At 38.3% G+C, this 21,871-nt stretch overlaps 1 protein-coding gene across 4 annotated transcripts in view; it reads right to left on the reverse strand.

The window, feature by feature from the left end:
• LOC134209409 (zwei Ig domain protein zig-8) overlaps positions 1 to 21,871 on the reverse strand; it is a 969,833-nt gene that overhangs the window by 874,134 nt on the left and 73,828 nt on the right. The gene's annotated exons all lie outside the window — the stretch shown is intronic.

Genomic DNA, 21,871 nt, shown 5'->3' on the forward strand with positions numbered 1-21,871 from the left:
AACAACGTTAATTGGACAAACATTGATTTTTGGTAGATCCAAAATGTGACGTCAACAATTACTAAAGGGGATTTAAAATCTTCCGTGAAAAGCTATCACATAAATTCATGGAACACCACCAGAAATCCAAAACAAAATTGTTCTCAATTTTAGTCGGAATTGGCTTGGGTATCCATACATTTTTTGTTGGGTTCGCTGACCACTTCCAGGAAGATTGTTTTGCATGTTGTTCCGCCAATGTGCACCTCGCCGGGTGAACCTGATCGAACGGTAAGTGAGAAGACTCATAAATCCCGAGCGCTCCGGTGTGCCCCACTTTTCAATTGTTTTCAGAGAATACATTGAGTGGCGTACAACGTCGGTAGCATCCAGCTGCCTCTGCTGTGATGGACGAGTGCTTCGGCAGTCAGTGTCTATCTAATGGTTCGTCGGTCGGTGGTGCATTATTTTCCGTAGAAAGACAGAGTTTGCTGCAGTGCGGAAGAAGAGCACTTTCAGGAACGAATGGCCAGCAATTTGCAACAGACGATTTGAAAACAATTTCTGCGGCGTTTCTTGTTTGCCGGTTTGATTGAGTGCGTTCGATTTAGTTCAGTTTATTGAAGACTTCTCAAGTTTGTTTGTTTTCTTCCACAGAAGTTTTTCCATCTTTTCATATGTTTTATTAATTCCATTCCAGGTTATATCTTTCCTGTGCTGAATTGTCACAAAACCGCCATAAACTCCAAATAATCATGGGAAAAACTCGCTCAGCCAGAGAAAAAGATATTCGTGTCGCTCCTATTGATTTAACGCGGAATTTGTTGTTGGATGCTTATGCAAAACAAAATAATTCCACGGAGCCTGTTTCCTAGTTGTAACATTTTTCCCTGAATATCCCCACAAGATGCGAATCACCATGGACTTATCTCATTTACCTAGCAAAGTTTTCCCAGAAAGAATCCATTAGGAAATTGTTCCAAAGAACTTGTATCCATCTTTCTGCGCCATCGCGCTTATCCTTTACCTCCCCCAAGGTTCGGATTCACCACCCCCAAGTCGCTTTCGTTGCTCGCATTATCATAGAGCCAAGAACTGTAATTATGATTTATGATGATGATAATTTCCCAATTGAAGGCAACTGCGCTATCGCCTACACCGAGAGGACCCAATGGAATCGCCTTGCCATCTTTTTTGTCCCTCCAGGCGACGACGACGGTTGCCTCGTACGTGTAGGTGCGAGCTCACCAATTGAATCAGCACATTCTGCGGTTGGTTCACTTTGCCGCAAAAAGCCAGTTTTTTTTCCTTCGATGTGCCGAGGTAATAAATAAGATTATCAGTTTGCATGTTTTGACCCGCAACCCACGATCCATCCCTTCCCCCTTCGGTGTTCGTTGGATGAAGTGATCTGGAAAAGCGATTAGCCGTAGGAGACGAGCTAATGGGATATTGATTGCGTTCGTTGTTGCTTGCGTAGAAAGTTTTCAGTGTAAGGATAAGTTCGTTGGATCCATCGAAGTTATGGGCAAGTAATAAATACTTCAGTTGGGCATTTCGGGGGTTGCCACTACTACTTGGACGCATTGAAATTGAAAAATATTGTTAAACTTGTCAATACGATTAAATGAGACAACTTTACCAATAAGTACCATTTTAAGTTATAGATTTACAGCTTATGAACAGAATGATTTCCGAAATTGTTAACAATCCTTCCCGCGTTTCTTTGAACTTTTCCAAGATTTGGAAAAATAGGTGATATGAATAAGGATGGTAATCATGTTATATTACTATTGAAGGCAGAAACGGCCTTTTTCGTTTATTTCCAGTTCTAACGATTGCTAGAACATAAGTAATAAAGGGAAAAATACAAAGAGGAACCCACGACGAACTTCACCTCCTGCGGGTGAAGCAGAAGCGGTGGGTCCACGACGTTAGACATAAGTACGTTAGGCATAAGGACGTTAGACATAAGTACGTTAGGCATAATGGACGTTTGGCATTCTGCCTTCTTTATGTCATGGACGGAATACAAACTTTATTTTCAGTTTTTAAAAATAAAAAATAGAAATATCGCAAAAATGGTAATACTTAGAAGAAAATAAGCAACAGATTTTTTGTTCAAAATTTATCCAGGAATCATAATTTGGCGTCAAATACAATGTTTTAAGAATGAGCCAAAATAGCTTCCACTAAAAAAAAATATTTTTGGCTTCTCCATTGACCTGATGTCGTTAAAATATGTATTCAAGTCAAGCTTTTGTGGTAAAAATTTGGTGAAAACCCAAATCTGAGTTTTTGAGATATTTAATTTTTTAATTTTAATATCGATTATTTTTCAGCGTAAATTTTTTTTACCGGTGTAATATTTTCTCCATAAAGCCCTATTAGTCCCCTATAGTTCTTTCTCAGACAGTTTTTTTGTACGATGAACGGTTTCTGAGATGCAATTTTTTCAAATTATTTTGCTCGAAAACACATTCGACTTTTTCATAAATTACTCGAAAGTCGATTTTTTTTAAATTAGTTTAAAATAGTCTATCTCCGATACCGAAAAAATATGTCAAGTTTCAATCGAATCAACTGTCATCAAGTTTGACAGGTGTGTCATTCTGCGTGGAATCCATCAGTTTATATTTTGTTTCGTTTCGTTTCGACCCAAAATGGTTCAAATTTCGTTTCGTTTCTCCAGGAAAAAGTGTGTAATCGCATACCCTTACAAGATATATGATTTCGTCGATAACCTCAGATCGCATCCCATTCACTTCCTCCTCGGTACCAACACTATTTGGACTGCCTCGTTCTATGCCAGCAACCAAGTACTTAGGTTTGACATAGTTTATGATCAGCCCATTTCTTTCAGTATCTCGTTTATAAGGCTCGAAAGTAGAGTTTCCATCCCGGGACATCCCGGGACAAAAAATCCCGGGATTTAGGAAAATTCGGGATTTCCCGATTCCCGGGATATTATTTTTGAAATCCCGAAAATCCCGGGATACCCGGGACAAAAATTACTGTTTCATTTCCGGATCGCAAACAGTGTAATTTTTCTTCTCACAAAAGTTATTTGTTTTGAACGCGAAACCCAACTTGATAATTTGGTGATAAACTCATAACATATTTTTATACCTCCCATCAGACATGCCCCCCATCAGACATGTTCAACTTCGTTTATTTGGTAGCTTCAGGCATGTATACGGAGCCAAGGTTCTTTGTGATGCACAATCGATATCATCTTATTATTAAATTAGTAAGAGAGGAACAGACATGAAAATATCGGAAATAGTTAATAGAACACCTTCACAAAAAATATTAGATTACCCTTTACCACTCAATGGAGAGCTACTGACTGATACTTTTTCCAACAGCTACAGCTCTCTATTCATTAAACGACAAGTATCTACAGTACAAGATCAGCTACATCTATTTGGCGCCTGCTTCCTAACTATCCCCCGTCTACAGCGAGGTTTTGTACACTAGCTGATATTCGCCTTGCTAATCTCCTCGCGCCGCCCAACATTGAGTCAGTCTTTCTGAGCTTCTTGACTCAAAAACAACAAACTTTCCAGCACATGCGCAAGTACAAGCGGTCCGACCCCGATGCTCTGCCTAATTTTCCTGGTTCTTTCTACTAACAAAGCTTCGCTTGGCTTCTACTGACCACCTAGCAAGCTACCAAAAGTTTGAACCTCCCACTAAATTCTGTACGGCGACTTTGACTTTCGCAGCCAATGCATGATCCCACGATGCCACGAGACTTATGTGCCCGATCCATGGATCCCGGACTGCGATTACGTTTCTGTAGATAATCCATCGATCCGAAATCTTCCTGGACCATAATTTGTTCCAGGGTTGTTAATCGAACCCTTCTTCTCGGACTCGGCGATCATATATTCCAAAAGAGTACTCTACCATCCGAGAAAAACATGAATAATATTTGTTCCTTAAAGTCGTTTTTTTCGAAAGAATCGATTCAAATTTGAATTAAATTGAGTTCCAATTTGAAATCTGTATTATCTGGCCTTTCTAAAATATGAAATTTATCCCTGAACATTGAATAAAATCGTTTTTAAATCAAAAAATAAGTTTTCTAAGGAAACATTGAAAAATCCCGGGTTCCCGGGATTTCCCGGGATATACGAACAAATTCATCCCGAATCCCGGGACAACGAAAATGGCCGGGAAATGGAAACTCTACTCGAAAGCCTCTTCCACTGCCTTGTGATGTACACCAATGATGTCGATGTCATTCGCAAAATCAAGGAACATGTGAGACTTTTTGATGATGGTTTCGTATCTTTGCATACCAGATATTCGTATTGCACTGTCCAGCGGTCTCACCAGATATTCTGACGCTCAATTTGGATCCATCCAGCGTCGTACGATTCAGCCAAATAAGCTGAATAAGCAGTTTGTTCCGTTGCTCTGAGTCGTACACTGCCTTTAAATTTACAAACAGATGATGAGTCCACAAAAGTGGTCCGTTTTTGATCGTCTTTCTCGAATGACGCTTCGATATTCGCTGACAAAGGTCTCCGATAACGGACGCAGTCTGCTAAACAGAATTCTGGAAATGCCCTTGTAGGCGGCATTGAGAAGTGTTATATCTCGATGATAAGCACAATCGAATCTGTGCCCTTTCTTGTAGATAGGACATATGAGCAGTGTTGGGAAAACTCAAAATTGAAGAATGATTCAAATCACTCGTGAGTTGAAACGCACCCAACTCAGCACCTAAAAAGTCATGGCTGAGTTGAATCATCCATTTGAATCATTGTAGGTTTTCTTTTGTTCTCCTTCGTAAAATAACAGTAAAGTAACGTTCAACACGTATAACAATGCGTGTGTAAATAATAAATGGATTAATCGAGGTAACTCATTTTGCACTCACCGCATCAAAACAACGGCGGCACTGTATATGCATATTTCTATTCGTGTGTGTTCGACAGAACAGCGGCAGGTTTTGCTTATTGATTGGTCCATTGCCCCCAAGCCAGATCAACGGCATTTCTTCTCCCTTCCAAATCATTTCGATCATATGGTCGGTCATCCGGTCACTCCCAACTTTTGAACTCTCGGTCAGAATTCCGTCCTTCCCAACGGACTTACCGTTATTCAGCTCTCGGACCAGCCTTTCTCGTTTCGTCTAGCGTTGGTCGGACCCTGCTTGCCCATCGTCAGCAGTCCTGATTCTGTTTGTGCCCTCTCTGCCCGATTGTCCATTTGGCAATAACCCAAAGTGCTCCTTACACCTAGCAGCCACCCCTGCTCGGTCGGTCAACGGAATTCCGGAGCTGTCATTGATCATGACACATGTTGTTGATCGTTTTATAGAACTTCCGTGCGTCGTTTCTGGCAAAGCTTCTCTCTGCCTCCGAGAGTACTTTTTTGTCATACCCCCATTCCGGTAGAGAAATATTGAATTTTGGCTAAAATTGTATTAGTATTAGTGCGAATGAGAACAAAATCATCTTCATCATCAAATTGATTACGGTTTATAGAGCCATAAAGACGTTTGGCCGAATATGTCATTTGGTTGAAAATGGCGTATGGCCGGAAATTTCGTTTGACGTTTGACGTTGTGAAAGATAACATTTGGCCTAATCGTCTATACGGTTTGAAATGTCGTTTGGCCGAACCGGTCAATGACAATTAAGAAGTGAAAAGTGAGAAATTGGGAATGAAAAGTGTGAAGTGAGACCTCTCACTTCTTACTCCGCTTGTTTCATTTCCCACTGCGAATTGAGTGAGAATTAAGGTGAGAATTGAGGAGCGAATTGTGAAAAGTTAAACGTCTTACTGTTCGCTTCGCATTTATTATTTCTTCTTTTTCTTATTGACATTACATTCCCCACTAGGACATTGCTGCCTCGCTACTTAGTGTTTATTCAGCACTTCCACAGTTATTGACCGTGAGGTTTCTAAACCATGCTACCATTTTTGCATTCGTGTATCATGAGGCTAACTTTTTGGGGTGAAAAGTGAGTAGAAAGCGATTGAACTAATAAAAATCGGCTGAATTCGAATAAGCCAATTAAAGCTGCTACAATTAAAAAACTACAAAGAAATTAAACAGTGTGATTGAAACCAAAACTAAAATTATAAACCAAGTTAAAATCAGGACTACGGTCATGGTAAAAACCACCACAAATAATTCAGAGACAATAGTGCACTAAAAGTGTGTCTCTTGAGAAGTCCACTTGCCCTAACCAAAATCGGAGAAATTCTGTGAAGTGGAAGACATTTTCCGGAGTAAGTCCGCTCGTCCGATTCCACTAGTGAACTTTATGCAACTCCAAGTGAACGAGAAGAACGCTATTACGACGATGGAGTTGCTGCAAGTCGACCATCAACGAACGGCCGCAACGGTGAGCTCAAAAAAAAAAGAAATTAAAAGAAAAACGAAAATTAAAACGGATCCAAAATTTAAAACTAAAATAGTATTTTGTTTTTATTTTGTACGGCCGCTAAGCCCTGTCTGTTTTCCTCGTTTTGTAAATCTTGTTTCCACCATTTTGTTTCAAGTAGTCCGCCTTGTTACCAATTATAGAACCGGAACATGTAGGATTATCCATCGTTTTAAATGACCCCGAAAGGTGTGTTGCAAACCCCTGGCCTTAGGGGATTCTCATGGCAGGGGTTTCCACCACGCTTTGTGCAACGAAGCACTTAAATAAAAGATATTAAAATAAATAGTATCAAGCTCTTAAGTTGGCTGATTTAGAGCAATTTTACCTACTTGAATAAGGGTTTCCCTATTAATAAACAGTATTTTTGGTCTACTGTTTTTGTTTTCGATTTTACGGAAAAGTCGTCTTCGGGTGACTTTTAGAGCTAAAAAATACAACTTTTGATACACAAATATGCTCAATATCTTTTGCCGATTGTTTTTCTGTCAAAATTATGTTTTTTTTTTCAGAAGTCGATATCTCCGATTGGAGGTAAAATTGCTCTTAGCTATAGAACGTGTTAAATTGAATTTTCCACAATATAAACTTAGTAATTTTCATATAAACTTCAAACTGCTTGTGCTCAGTCAAATTTCATCCAAATTAGCTAAAAAAATTAGGACGATCATCAAAATAGCAAATGCCATTGATTAATCATAGGGGAGCAAAAAAGTCAAAATTTGAATCACTCTAATGTGCACTCGCTTGACTGTGGATATACAACAGTAAAGCACATGTGGAGATTGGACAAATCAAGCATCCGAAAGATATTCAATTTGCAAAAAAGAGAGCTAACCGCGGAGGAGGTTGGTACTCGGATTCTGATGGCTATTCCGCAAACGTGACCTTTAAGTGGTCTTGTTGTGTAGGGGTTATCACGCCTATCTAGAGAGTAGGAGGTTGAGGGTTCGAGTCCCTCCAAGACACGTGGATTCTTTTTCGCAAATTTCATATCAATTTGTCCATTTCGAAACATGTGCTGTGCATATGGACAGTCAAGATATTTAACAAAAAAAAATTGTCTGGAATTAGCTGCGCTACACTTTGTAGAACATTGCATGACAATATATTTCAAAACAAAACATTTTTTTATGGACCACCCTATTCTTTGATAGCATCATGATGATGGCCTTACTATTCCGATCAACTTTGTGAAACAATTTTTTTGTCATGAATGCATCTTCTCGCGTAAAACTGCATCCTTGACCATAGTGGAATGGATGCTTAGTCTCAAGAAAATCTGTCTGATTCGTGAGCAGGGCTTATTCTTGCGCTTAGTATCGAAACGGTATAACTGCATTGCTCGATTTCTCTTCTCTGATCTTTTCGTTTCATCAATTCTATGAATTGCGCCAATATCTCGCATCTCTTATGATTTGTATGCTCTCAAACTTTATCATGAACATATTCGCGATATTTGTGCAGGGGTAATCCGGAAGAATTTTCCAAGGAAAGTCCCGGGAAAATCACGAAAAGTTTGCAGAGGAACTTCTGAATTATTTCTCGAACGAATTGTGATAAATTTCCCGCAGAAACTTCAAAAGTTTATACCGATGATATTTCGGAAAATAGGCCTCTGGCATTCTGAAGAATTGTACGAAACAATCCGAAGAAATACGAGAATCTTTTGACTGATTTGCCAAGGAAATTACGAAGAATTTGCGAACTTGAGATTGACGAATTATTTCCAAAGATTTGTCATGGAAATCCTCAAAGAATTTTCCCGAAGAAATCCCAAAGAAATTGCTGAGTTTTTTCCGAAAAATTTATCGAGGAAATACCAAATTAATTTCCGAAGAAATTTCAAATAAAATTTCGGCGAGGCGTGATGCCGAAAGCGTCACCGCCGCCGAACAAAATCATTCAAAAAATTTAATCAGTGTGCTTTAAATTTCATACATTCTATATTGTGTTGCTCAGCTCAATATTTCACATTCAAATTAATTTACTGTTATCAAATGTATTTCCATTTACCATAATATCTTTTACGTACGAAGTAAAGCCATTTTCAAATTCCAAGCTGACAAACATCCTATAATCGATTTAGTCTATGCGGAACTTTTCCGAAGCATAACTTTGGCAAAAATCAACATCTCGCTATCCTTCGCATAGCTCGAGTTCTCATCTGTCGAAAAGTGTCGCAACTTTGTGCACACATGGGAAATTGATTATCCTGCTCATCATCACATTGTCAAGTTCCGCGTTCGGATACCTGCGCGTATCCTGAGACCGAAAATCAAAAAGACGCAGGACGCATCTAACCCAGAAACAGCGACGGCTGGCAGTCAGTCGGTGTGTGCATCAACCTGGCAAAGTGCTTTTCGCTTTATCTCACTGACTGCTATCGTCGCATTGATCCGGCGAACCACAGTCACGTGCTTTGGATGAGGATTGTTGAACGAACAGAACTACGACAGCATCGATCGCAGAGTCAGTTTCGCCAACCAATCGTCGGAAAAAGTTTGTTTTTGCTCGCACTGCTGAGCTCGCTCGGTACGCTGGAAGTAAACCAACACGCGATGATTTCCTACTTTGCATCCGGTTTTTTCGTCAACAAGTTGGTCTTGTCATATTTGGTTGCAGGTGGCTGGGTTGGTTCAAACGTGGATGGTTGCAGATTAGATGGAAGGGGGCGGACAACGAAGATTCTTTCTTCAGGTCATTTGATGACTTTTTGATAGTCGATACACAGATGTATTTTTGAGAAATATTCTTCATGTTCAATATGCAAATGCTTGTAATAAAGCGCATGTATCACTTTGTCCTTCCAGCAAATCTTCATCAGATAAATAGTAATAGAAATATTATTCATCATATAAATCATACAGCCCTTTTAATCTCCTTTTACGTAGCTTGAATCAAAGATTATAAGCTTAGACAAAAATAAAATTCTCGCCAAAAAGTTTTAAGAACAATTCCCTGGAAAGTAAAGTTTCATATTGAACTTTGATCTTCCGCCCAACATCCCTAATTTGTTGCCGCAGATAATAGACATAAATTACAACTTGTAAGTTTCTCCGAATCACCGAAGCAATGCGAACTCGTCGGAGTCACGTACCGACATCCCACGCCCAGTTCTGGATCTGCCGCCGTCGGTGATACGTTCCAGATTTGGACTCTGCTCGCGAGACGTGAGGGATTTCGTTTCCCGATAGCTAATGCCACAGCAGCAGGTTTGCGTTGGTTCGGTATGATGCCTCCCAGCACCGGCGCCGGTCCGGGCGGTGACGTGCGTTATCTAGCCGGAGAAGAGTTATTCCGTCGTAGCCGTTGTCGTCGTTGCCGTTGGCAGGGAAATTTGTTTGATTTAGCGTGAACAGAACATCGCAACCGTGTGCTCCGGTTGATTGTCCGAGAATTTCCTGGTGGGAGTACGTTGATGTGGGAATCTACCTACGATAAAGTTGGACTATCTGCTGCTGATGTGGCATCACGCCGGAGACGTCCGTGAATGGAATATTTGATATGTTTAGAGACTCACCGTAGAACAAGTTTGTATTTTTTTGATCACGAATGAAAGGATTAGTTTCGTTTGATATTGTTGAACTCGACACTCAGTTGCTGATCCGACTCCATCAGAAGTGATACACCGTATCAGTAAAGAGAAGCATTAAAAGTTCAAATTCAGGAACAGAGCTCAATGTTGCAATTGAATTACGCGCGCTTACCTGGAAGAAACAAAGAAGCAAAATAAAATTTTAGAAATGTGTTACGAACATGCATAATCAAATTATTTTCTGTGCGTCAGAGCTACATTAAAAGTTTTTCATTTCACATGGCAATTAACTACTAGGCAATATCCTCACTAGGGGGCAAATAGAGGTTTTGTTTGGATCAACAAACCGTCTGATTATTAATCGTAGTGAATTTGATTCATTAAAGTTTGATTCGTTTAAGCAAAAATGAAAAAAATATATATATCTAGTGATTAATTTAACTTGGAAGCACAAAAGACCCTGTTGACGCATTAGGAAAATCTGGAGTTTATAAAATATCATGCCCACACTGTGACAAAATCTACATAGGACAGACAAAACGAACACTAGACACGAGGTTAAAAGAACATTTGGCAGAAGTAACTAAAGCAAACAAAGACACTGAAAAAGGTATACATTATCATTTCAAATCTAAAGTAGCCGAACATATATTTAACGAAGATCATCAATTAACCAAAGACAACATATCACTTCTCAGACAAATACAAAATCCTTGGAAACTTGACGTAGCGGAAAGCTTAGAAATTTACAAACAAAAACAAACAAACTTACTTAACAAAGATCAAGGAAACGGATATACCTGGCTGTTTAGATTACTACCCACGAGACGACGACTAATCGGTTCAAGCGACATGCCCTAATTTTTTACCTACAGTTCTACCTACACACCATATTTAAAGTTAATGAGCAATGTTTTTCTTCAGTCGATAACAAACACTGAAGAAGTTTCCAAGTAGGAAACGAAATGCGTATCTGCTTGTTGATACATAAAAAAGTTAATAGTGGAAGTAAATGGAAGAATAATAGTCTTTTAACCTTTAACCTTTTAACCTTAACCTTTTAACCATATATCTAGTATCGTATACCCTTAGTGCTCAATTACCAATAAACAAGAGTTTAAGTTCATTTACAACTACATAAATATATAATTAAGTCAACAACTTATTCTCACTCCATACCATAAATTTCTCTTCTCGATTACAGCAATTATTTTCCTGGTACTAATGCTTATAGGGCAGAAAATTCCACCAAAAAACAGTTTCCAACCATTCATTACAACGAACCGAACCCTTATTTCATCATTACCTAAGCCCTATCTAATTATGTCATTCCCAAGCCGTTTGACCCTTATCTCGCCGTCATCAACTCAGCCCACAAAACCCGCCCTTTCACGCTAGCTCGTCGCTGTCGCCATGGTCCGCCCCCTTCCCCTTCGTAGAGCGAAACGAACCAAAAATCTAATCAAGCTTGGATGATTTTCATTTTTTCCCAATTTTACTCCTCCGAACCACTTTTTCCCACTGTAGCGGCGGAGCTTATTCCACTTCATTTAACGAAATGATTTCAACTCGTGAATCGTTCCCCAAGTAGACAGCCTCTTGTTCCTCTTCGTACCATCGTCTCTCGCCCCAACACTGGTGGCAGCCGTCTGAAGGCACATCTTTGCCGCACAACCGCAAGACTAGCTCGTTTGGAAAATCAGTCAGTGCAGCGGAAACGAAATATTTGTCCCCCCTGTTCCCCGGCTTCCTCTAGTGACAACCACCCTTCGAAATAATGCATGCTGGCGCGTTCCCTTCGCTCGTCGACAATTCGTTGGAGTCCTGTGCTGATGTTTGTGTTATGCATGTGCCAGTTTGTGGTTGCCTTTCATGTTGACGACGACGACCGCCTCGACGGGGACGACAAGGGTGAAAACACGGTCCAACTGTAGGTAGTGTGCCTACATGCAGTGTGATACCGTGAGGCACGGTTACTTTGGGTCTATCATGGATGATAAAAGAAGGTTATGTCCAGTCAGTGACCACTAAACTCGAACTACTGAGCTGGCTCAGCAAACTAGCAATCGCATATGAATATGCGAAACAAATCATATATGTTCAGTCGTTCACAGACCAGATCGAAATCATATAATGGATCAAGCAGAAATCATGGAAAACTGTAGAAAGGTCACTGTTTCGTCCAGGGTGGGACGACCCTACGTTGTGTTTATTTTTAAAGGCTTCAGACGACGAGTAACAACTGGGCCAAGAGACACTACACTGAGGGTGTCGAACTGGTCGATTCAGTGTTAGATGTCGTCCGCAAGGAAGCCGAATCGTGCGATTGCCTGCAGGGATTCCAGCTGACCTACTTACTCCGCGGTAGTACCGGTTCCGGTATGGGCACACTGTTGATCTCGAAATCCGTGAAGAATACTCCGACAGAATCACGAACACATACTCAGTTGTCCCCTCGCCAAAAGTGCCCTCGCCGTAGAACCTTACAACGCCACCCTCTCAGTTCACTGACCTCCCGCTGATCGCAACAGTACCGTGCCCTGACCGTTCCAGAACTAACCCAGCAGATGTTCGATGCCAAGAACATGATGACTGCCTGCGACCCACGACACGGACGTTACCTGACAATTGCCGCCGCTTTCCGTGGCCGCATGCCGATGAAGGGAGTCGACGTCCAAACCAACATCCAAAACAAGAACAGAAGCTACTTCATTAAAAGGATCCCCAACAACGTCAAGACCGCCGTCTGTGATATTCCTCCCCGAGGATTGAAGATGTCCGCCACCTTCATCGGCAAATCGACCGCCATCCAGGAACTGTTCAAGCGTATCTCCGAACAATTCAACGCTAAGTTCCTTCGTAAGTCTTTCTTGCATTGGTACACTGGCGAGGGTATGGATGAGATGGAATTCACTGATTCACATTTCTCGCCGTCGGGAAGTCGATTCCAGGCCCCATCCTGGTCACGGCACCAATGTTTCATCCAGGGTGGGACGACCCTACGTTGTGTTGTCTCTCCGTTGGGTGTTAAGGGTATGCGATAAGACACTTTTTCCTAACGAAACGAAAAGAAACGAAATTTAAAATGTCTATGTTGGTTCGAAACGAAACGAAACAAAATATAGATTTCCTTTCTAGACTTCGAAACGATACGAAATCAACGTTCATTTAATTCGAAATTTAACGAAACAAAAACAATTTTTTCCGCGAAATTTTTATTGAATTGATTTTAAATTATGTATGCAGTTCTGATTCTATTTTTTTCAAAGTCAAATAGCTGCTTTGCGACCAATAGAGTTATAGTAACAGAAGAAACAGTCTGTGATAAATCGCCGCGTTCGCGTTTATATGCCATTGGCGATGAGACAATACTACAGCATTTGTGCCACTTCAAAGGAATTCATCGTGCAGTGTGTGCTTCCAAATCTGAACAATTTTATATCAGTTCAGCTTAAATCAATAAGTATACAAAATATAGAAATTGTAGGAGTTTTTTGTATCCTCATTAAAATTCTGTTAAAATCTTATTTCACTTCAGAATTATGTGATTATTCTGAAGCATACTTCATATTGATTTATCAGCGTGGTTTTATGGTATTGAGCTAACTCAAAACAAGAAAATGAATGCATAGCAATGCAATTTTTTACGGCTGCCAGGTATGAATTTTTGCAATTTTTTGCCAGGTATGAAGAAATATTTTTTCCTTTCTCCTGCAAAAACCTGTAACAAAAGGATATCATTTCCTTCCAAATTCTACCTTTTCATAGGAGGCTCGGAGACCAGTAGTCTTATATACAACTCGACGAACCAAGCTATCGTCTGTTTGTCTTTGTTCATGTGTTTGTGTGTATGAGCCATGCAAATTTTTTTTGCTAGATTTTCATCTTCAACCGACTTCAATAAGAGACCGAGGAATGCTCTGCATCTCCGTGAACACCACGGGAAAGGAATCGTTAATGTGTTGAAAAGTTAATTCATGTGAAACAACCTTATTTATTGTAAACGAAGTTATTTTAAAAACTCGAAGCATGACGGTGCTTGGTCATGCGCCTCAACCTGGTTTGAGGCCTAAGAGGTGGAGAAGTCGGAATTTAATAAGAAAGAGGCGCTCTAAAAATACTTCACAAGAGTCCTAGGAATCCACGACTTTACCTCTTTGACAAAGTTCTGATCTGATTTATATCAGATTAAATTTACACTCTGAGCCTGACGTCTTAATTATTGAGTCAGATTTTAAAAAAATAGGATAGAATAGTTAGTGATATTTTTCTTTTTCTGTTGGACATTTCTAACAAAACACTGAAAACGTTTTATAGCAGAAAACTAAATACGTATTTGTAGGCTCAGAATGGGATTACGTAGTAATAGAAAATAGAAAATTTTGTATAACATTGAGTTTTCAAAACAGCTTTATGATTTTTTTCAGTGGCGCAGCCAAAATTTTTGATAATGTCGTACGAGACAGTACGGTTTAAGTTGAAATTTGTTTCGAAATTCCGCGGAATTCCGTTCAATTTCGTTAGAGGCTAGTTTTTTCTAGCGAAATTTTTGTAATTTTACGAAACGAAACGAAATCAAGAAATCAGATTCCGCCATGCTCAAATTCCGCGAAATTCCGCGGAATTTCGTTTTGAACCACGTGAAACGAAATTTTTCGGAATACCGCATATGCTTAAAAAATTAGCTTCTAACGAAATTTAACGGAATTTCGAAACAAATTTAAACTTGAACCATACTTCATATTATCAAAAAATTTGGCTGCGCCGCTGAACAAAATCATAAAAAAACTGCTTTATAATTTTACATTTTTATGTTATCCAGTATTTTGCGCTCCATAATGGTGGCGTGAGATCTCTCCTGTTAGACATTCAAAAAATTTATTGAATTCCATCAATAAACAAACGTCATTTTTTGCAAAATTAGGTTGTTTAGCAGAGAAAAATATGAGGTTTTTTTTTATAGTTTAATATAAAGAACATGCTTTTCTGATCTTCAACATATTTATATTTTGGTTATAAACCTTGTATTTACATTTTTATATGGCAAACAATAAGCCATTTCAATCGATAGAATGACACTAACATTCATAGAATTAGTTTTTTATGCAGATTCAGAATATGTAAAATCATACATACCCCTAAGCAACCCAATTGAACGGGTTAGTAATAGATTAAAAAGTTTTCATAAATAACGGTTCTTTTTATTTCTGAATTTAAAAATCAGGAAAGTATCCATGAGATATGTTGAAGTTCATCCGTTAAGGTCCTTACGATAAAGAATTTTGTACGGTGTTGACCTTAATCTGTAGATTAAAAAACACTTACATAAAGTAAAAAAAAAAATGTTTGAGGTATGGGTTGTGCAACCACGTAGTTGGTTGATTACTGCTCATAATGGCAGCATATATCTTTTGATTTAATGTTTATTAATAGCTTCCGAAATATGGAAAAGATTCAAAATGAAACATACAATAAGCTGCATTAAGCTATTAAACCAGGCTTGCCCAACCTTTTCAAGCCATGGGCCAATTTTCAGAATGACCACTTGCTGGCGGCCAGGAAATATTTGGTACATATTTTTTATACATTTCAAAAATAACCAAAGTAGATTTATTTTTCAGATTGGCGTTAAGCTTTGTAGAATAGCTAAATTTTTTAAAAGAAAAACAGAACACCACTTTATTGCATTTGAACAATATTTTGTGGGCTTATTTACTTTTTCATTTCACGTAACAGGACATGGAATTGTTGGATTCTTTACATTACTCGACGCATATTGATTTCACAATCGGTTATGAAATTTTGCAAGCAGATAATGAAGATCAACAATTACTTTTTATCGTTTCATTCTTGATATGAGTTGTTCACACAGATAAGTACTTCTGAAGAGAGAAAATATCTTACAAAAGATGTGTCTATCTGAAATTTAGATTTGAGCTCGTTGTTTCATTGCAGGTAAGTTATCTCCATTTGAAACATTTCAGGAACATTATTCATATCAGTTTAGGCTTCGAGTTTACCAGCACATTTAACAGATTTGCATGAACTGCTTACTAAAGGATTAAGGTAATGTATCCGTTTTCGACAATCAATTGCGTCAAATTGTTTCAATTTTGTTTCAATTGTTTGCATGTTGAATAATAAAAGTTCAACGTGTTGATCCCTGACTTGTGGCTTAATGTTCAAGTTGATTTTCCTAATAACGAGCGTCGCTACATCCCGAATATTGATCGTTTTTGCACATAGATCTTTTTCGGAGAAAAAAAAAGTACAGAATATCACAGATTAACTTTTGTGGCTGATTAACAATTGATTAACAAATAAACAAATTGATTTAATTTTCAAGTGCCATACCACCCGTGTTCTTTTCCGTCATTGCCGGAGCTCCATCAGTTGTTAGGCCTTAAGTTTTCAAAGAAGAGTTCAAGCTCCTTCTTATAGATGTCTTAACAGCTTCCCTCAGGTCTATACCGGTAGTAGTTTCCTTCATTGGGATAAAAGCTTTTTTTTTAATTCTTTATTACCGAGGCTTTCGGCCCGAGAAGATTAAAGCTGCTAATTCCTCTGTGATTTGAAGATGATCATAAATTCCCCCTTGTCTAGTTTTTTACATTAAGTATTTTCATCGATTGCGAGCAGGTAGAATCAGATGCAGGATTGATTTTGAACGCAACTTATTTTTCAAATCTTTTGTGAGAGCTTTAACACTTCCACTTTCTTTACTAGAAAATTTTACAGTATTTACTAATAAATAATAAGAAGGAGCTTCTCTAGCCAGAGAGGGAAGCTTTCGGGCCGGTTATGATGTATTTTTTCTCACACGCCGCGGGGCACAAAAATGGAGCCAAGGGTCGCATCCGGCCCACGGGCCGTACGTTGGGCAGCTCTGTATTAAACATACAATACGCTGGTTACGGCCATTGAAGCATGACCATGTGGGTGTGTCAATTTGGAAGCAAAATTTGTACGAGCTATTAGATAAATCTTGGCGAAAGCAGGCTACTATATTCATGTATTTTCCCTCTTATCTATAATCAAAAATTGTAGACTTAAATCTTGCTTATTTTAATTTTTTCTTCTATACAAACATTTCGTCGGCGCAAACTTCCCAAAATAAATCTTCTGATCTTTTAGACCTAAACTCCTGGATTTTTCCTTCTGAACTTCGAACGAACTATTTAGGAAAATTTAGCAAACTATTACAAACACAAACCAGTTCCGCTTTAAAAAAATGAATGTCGTTTGTTTTTTGGTGGATTTTCTGCCTCTCAGTCAAGGCATACTTGATGAGTTCCAATGTTTTCTACCTCTTGAATGAGCGCAAAATACTGGATACAGCTTTTTCTATTAACGCTTACTACATAATCCCATTATGAGTCGACAAATACGTGTTTAGTTTTCTTCTATGAAACGTCTTCAGTGTTTTATTAGAAATATGTAATAGAGAACGAAAAGTATCCTATGGTTTACAAAAGTAATCCGACTCAATACATACATAAAACGTAAGCCTTAGAGTGTAAATTTAATTCGATATAAATCAAATCAGTATAACTTTGTTGAAGCGGCAAAGTCGTGGCGTGGATTCCTAGGGCCTTTGTGAAATTTTTTTAGCGCCTCTTTCATATTAGAGGCCAATTTAGGAAACGCAAACTGAAAAAAATGTGCCTTGCGAGCAGATTTTTTTTGAATCAGTGTACGATCGATCGTGTTAATGCTGGTCATGCCAGCTAGTGCGGGAGAACACAAGATGAAAAAAATAATGTCTGTATCGAAGAGCACAAATTATGTAGTGCAGAATCAATCGTGTTGTTTGTTGTTTTGAAGCACATTAATTATGCGTCGGATTGATTTGAAACATGGTTTTCGTCTTCGGGTTTTCAAAATAACTTTGTTTAGTTGCTTACCAAGGTGGCCTCACATGAATTACCTTTCCAACTAACCAACGATTCCTTTCCCGTAGCGCTCACGGATATGCAGAGCATTCCTCTGCCTCTTATAACAATGAATGTCAACCCTAGCAGCTCCATTTCGACCGATTTGATAATGCAGCAATTCAAATGTGATCAAATTCGGTTGTATATAAGTTCGAGTATAAGTCACAGAAGTTGTTTTGCCTCATGTGTATTGCTCGGGAAACTAATCTTTCTCTCCTAATCCTAAATTAGCTGTAAGGACGTGAAAAGCATCGTTATTGAGCATGAAGCAAGTACAATGAGTTTTTTTATCCCAAGAAGATTATTCAATTGGTAAGCTGTGCATATTCGCTGTTTCTCGGTCAATCATGATTAGCAACTACGATGTGTCCAATTAATCAAGCTAAGCTAAGCTATTTTTTTACTATTGGCACTTGCATCATATGTAAGGAACATTGCGGTGTCGTGGGATTTTTGCATGCCTCATATGCACACACATATACATGGACAAACATCCAACAATTTCTATATTTTCACATACTTACTGATATAAAACTGATCACAGACTGTTTCTTCTGTAATTATAGCTCTATTGGTTGCAAGACGAATATTTAACTTCGAAAAAAATCCGCGGAAATAAATAAAATTTCGTTTCGTTTCGTGAAATTTCGAATTCAATGGACATTTTCGAAATCTCGAAAGTAAGTCTATTTTCGTTTCGATTTGTTTCGAATCAACATAGACATTTTAAACTTCGTTTCGTTTCGTTTCGTTAGGAAAAAGTGTGTTATCGCATACCCTTACTATCGAACTACAATCTTTATCATTAGTTGTTTAAAAGATAATTTTTCGCGCTTTGTTTCATAGAGGAGTAACTGTATTGATCGATTTCTCTTAATCGATTTTTAATTTAGTTAATAACTCAATTGTTTCAAAAGCTACAACCGTGGTTATTGATTCTGGTGCAAGATACAATCCTTCTTTATCACACCAAACCATTAAATCATCGACAAACTAGCGCAATTCGGTAAAATAATAGGAAGAAAACATCGATGAAGAGAAATCGATCAAAACAGTTACGCTCCTATGAAACTAAGCGCAAGAATTCAACAATTATTTATAATCCCATTTTAGTATAATGTCCTAAGGATTTGATTGTAAAGTCCTCAGCGCCCGTAGTGTGCAATTGGCTAGATTGGCCTACGCCAAGGGCGAGAGCCTCAAGGGAGCATCAAAGTCAAAAACTACGCTGAGAGCAATAGAGCAATGTTATTGGTTGAAGGGTTGGTTACAAAGTGTCCAACCACAGATAACAGATATTTAGGCTGGCATCCAGTCTTTTTCTCCATCATTGGCCTTACACCCCCACAGGGACATTGCTGCCTCGCAGCTAAGTGTTCATTGAGCTTTTCCACAGTCATTAACTGCGAGATTTCCCGTTGCGCTGGGGTATGGATACTCTGAAGTAGTGCGTAATCTTATAAATAAAATAAATAAAATAAAAAAAGACTAAATCATTTCTTCTCAATAGAAATGGAACAGAAAGACATGCACTAAACAAATGACACGGACAGTGGCGCCGGGAGTGGGTGGGACAGGTAGGACATGTCCTACGCACGAAAAATCATGGGTAGGACAACCTGAGCATTGTCCTACCCATGATTCTAAAGAGATAACAAACAATAAATGAAACAATCTGCACTATGTGCTACATTAATAGCTGCTTCCCATTTTTAGGATAATTTTCTATATACTGGCTTTCAAACGTACGGTTTGTCTTCATTGTCATTGACATCATTTATTCCAAAGCAATTCGAAATAGTTTATTCTCTTGATCTTCCCTGAGAAAATTTTAGATTAAGGGCAATTAAACGTTACTTATTACAGTTTATGTATATCTTGCCAATCATCTGTCATGAAGAACATGTTAGCGACTTTTTTCAAATCTCATGGCTCATTGAGTTGGCCTGGTGTGCTTAGGAAATTGTTTTAAACTACCATGAAGAGGTTTTTTTTTCGAGTTTCCAGCAAAACATTTTTTAAATTCCTATAAAACAAATTCAGAATTCTCGCGAAAATTTGTTCAGCATTTCCATGGATTTTTTTTTCAAAATTTTCTTTGGAAAATCTTCGGAATTTCCTTGGGAGATTCTTTGGAATTTCGCCGAAAAGTTGTCCGGAATTTAATTTCTTTAAGAGACTTTTCGGAATTCCCTCGAATCGCTTCCGAATTCTCCGGAGAAACTTCCCAAAATTTCCTTTGGAAACGCTTCCGGATTCCCAAGGAAGAGTCCCTCCGGTAAAAATCATCGGGAAACTCTTCAAAATTTCCTCGAGAAATACTTCGGAATTACTTTGTGAGTTTCTTCACACTGTTTTCGGGAAACTCCTCAAAATTTGCTCAAAGAACTCTATGAAATGTGCTCTACTCGTCGGAATGTTCTATAAAAACTTTATCGGGAAACCTTTCGATTCTTTTTGGAAAACTTTTCGAAATTTTCTTGGGAAACTCTACCAAATTCCAAAAAGAAATTTGTTGAATAATTATTTGTGAGCTTCTTAGGGGAAAATGTTACACGGTTTAAACGACTGTTGTGTTCCTTGTCTTCTCAAAGGACGACAACAGTCGTTTAAATCGTGAGAAATTTGTTCCATGGAAAACCATAGAAACATTATTCGGGGAGCTCTTAGAATTTATTTTAAAATTAAGAATTTACTTGGGAAACACTTCGAAATTTTTACGGGAAAATCTACGGAATCGCTTTGCGAAACCATTCCTTTCCTCGGAAAATACTTTGAATTTCCCAGGAAAATCCATGTAATTGATTTGAGACACTTTTCAAAATTTCCTCGGGAAATTTGTCGGAAATCCCACGGCAAATTGTTTGAAAATTCTTCAGGAAACTCTTCGGATCAGATAACTATTCAGTTTTATTTGAAAAACTTTTCGGAATTTCCTCGAGAAACGATTCCGAATTTCCAAAGGAAATTTTTATTTTCTCCTTTCAAAAAACTCTACGAAAAGAAGAGAAAACTCCTCGGGAAACTCGTAGAGTTTTTTTCAAGAAACTCTTTGTAATTTCCTTGCCAAACTTTTCGGAAGTTTCCCTGAAAAGCGTTCAGAACTTCCTCAAGAAACTCTTTAGAATTTATTTGGGAAACTTTTCGGAAATACCTCGGGAAACGCTTCCAAATTATCTGAAGAAACTCTTCGTAATTTCTTCAGGAAACGCTTCGGACTGCCCAAGGGATTTTTTTTTTTGGAAGTTCTTCCAAAAATCCTCGGGTATCTCCTCGGAATTTCGTTGGGAAATACTTCGAAGGTTCCTCGGGAAAATGTTTAGAATTACTTTGAGAAACTCTTCGGAATTTCATCGAAAAAATCTACGTACTTAATTTGGATAAACTCGTTACAATTTCATCGGGAAGCTTTATTACCTCGAAAAACTCTACGAGGTGGTTGGAATTTTCATGAAACACTCTTAAGAAATCCCTCAGGAAAATCTACGTAATTAATTTAGAAAGCTTTTCAAAATTTTCTAGAGAAACGCTTTGAAACTTTCTCGTAAATTCTACGGAATTTTGTCAATTAACTCTGATCATTATATGATAATGGAGAATATTTGACTGAACACAGATAAATTCGATCAGCATTCAGAGGTTTGTGTGAAACGTGCTCTATTAATGCCTCGTTTCAAAATTGGCGTTTTCTTAAATGTTCGTTGGGGCAAATTTTGTCCTACCCACGTCTTGGAACCCGACCGCGCCTCTGGACACGGATATACTACAAAAGTGCAATTAAATGGACGCAGTGGTTCATCCCAAACAAAAAAAACTAGTCACAAGGCTGAAAGTTGTGAATAGTTTAACCGAAAAGACTATTTGGTAGAAGCCTACCCGAGCAAAGCTTAAGAGCAAATCGATAACTTGTTTTAATGTTGTGAAATCATCAATTATGTTTACTTAACTTGATATCTTTTTGGTCGTTTTAACGGTTAAAATAACAAAACGTATAGCAGAATTATCTTACTGTG

This window comes from Armigeres subalbatus, chromosome 2, assembly GCF_024139115.2.
Source record: "Armigeres subalbatus isolate Guangzhou_Male chromosome 2, GZ_Asu_2, whole genome shotgun sequence".
NCBI classification, from domain to species: domain Eukaryota; kingdom Metazoa; phylum Arthropoda; class Insecta; order Diptera; family Culicidae; genus Armigeres; species Armigeres subalbatus.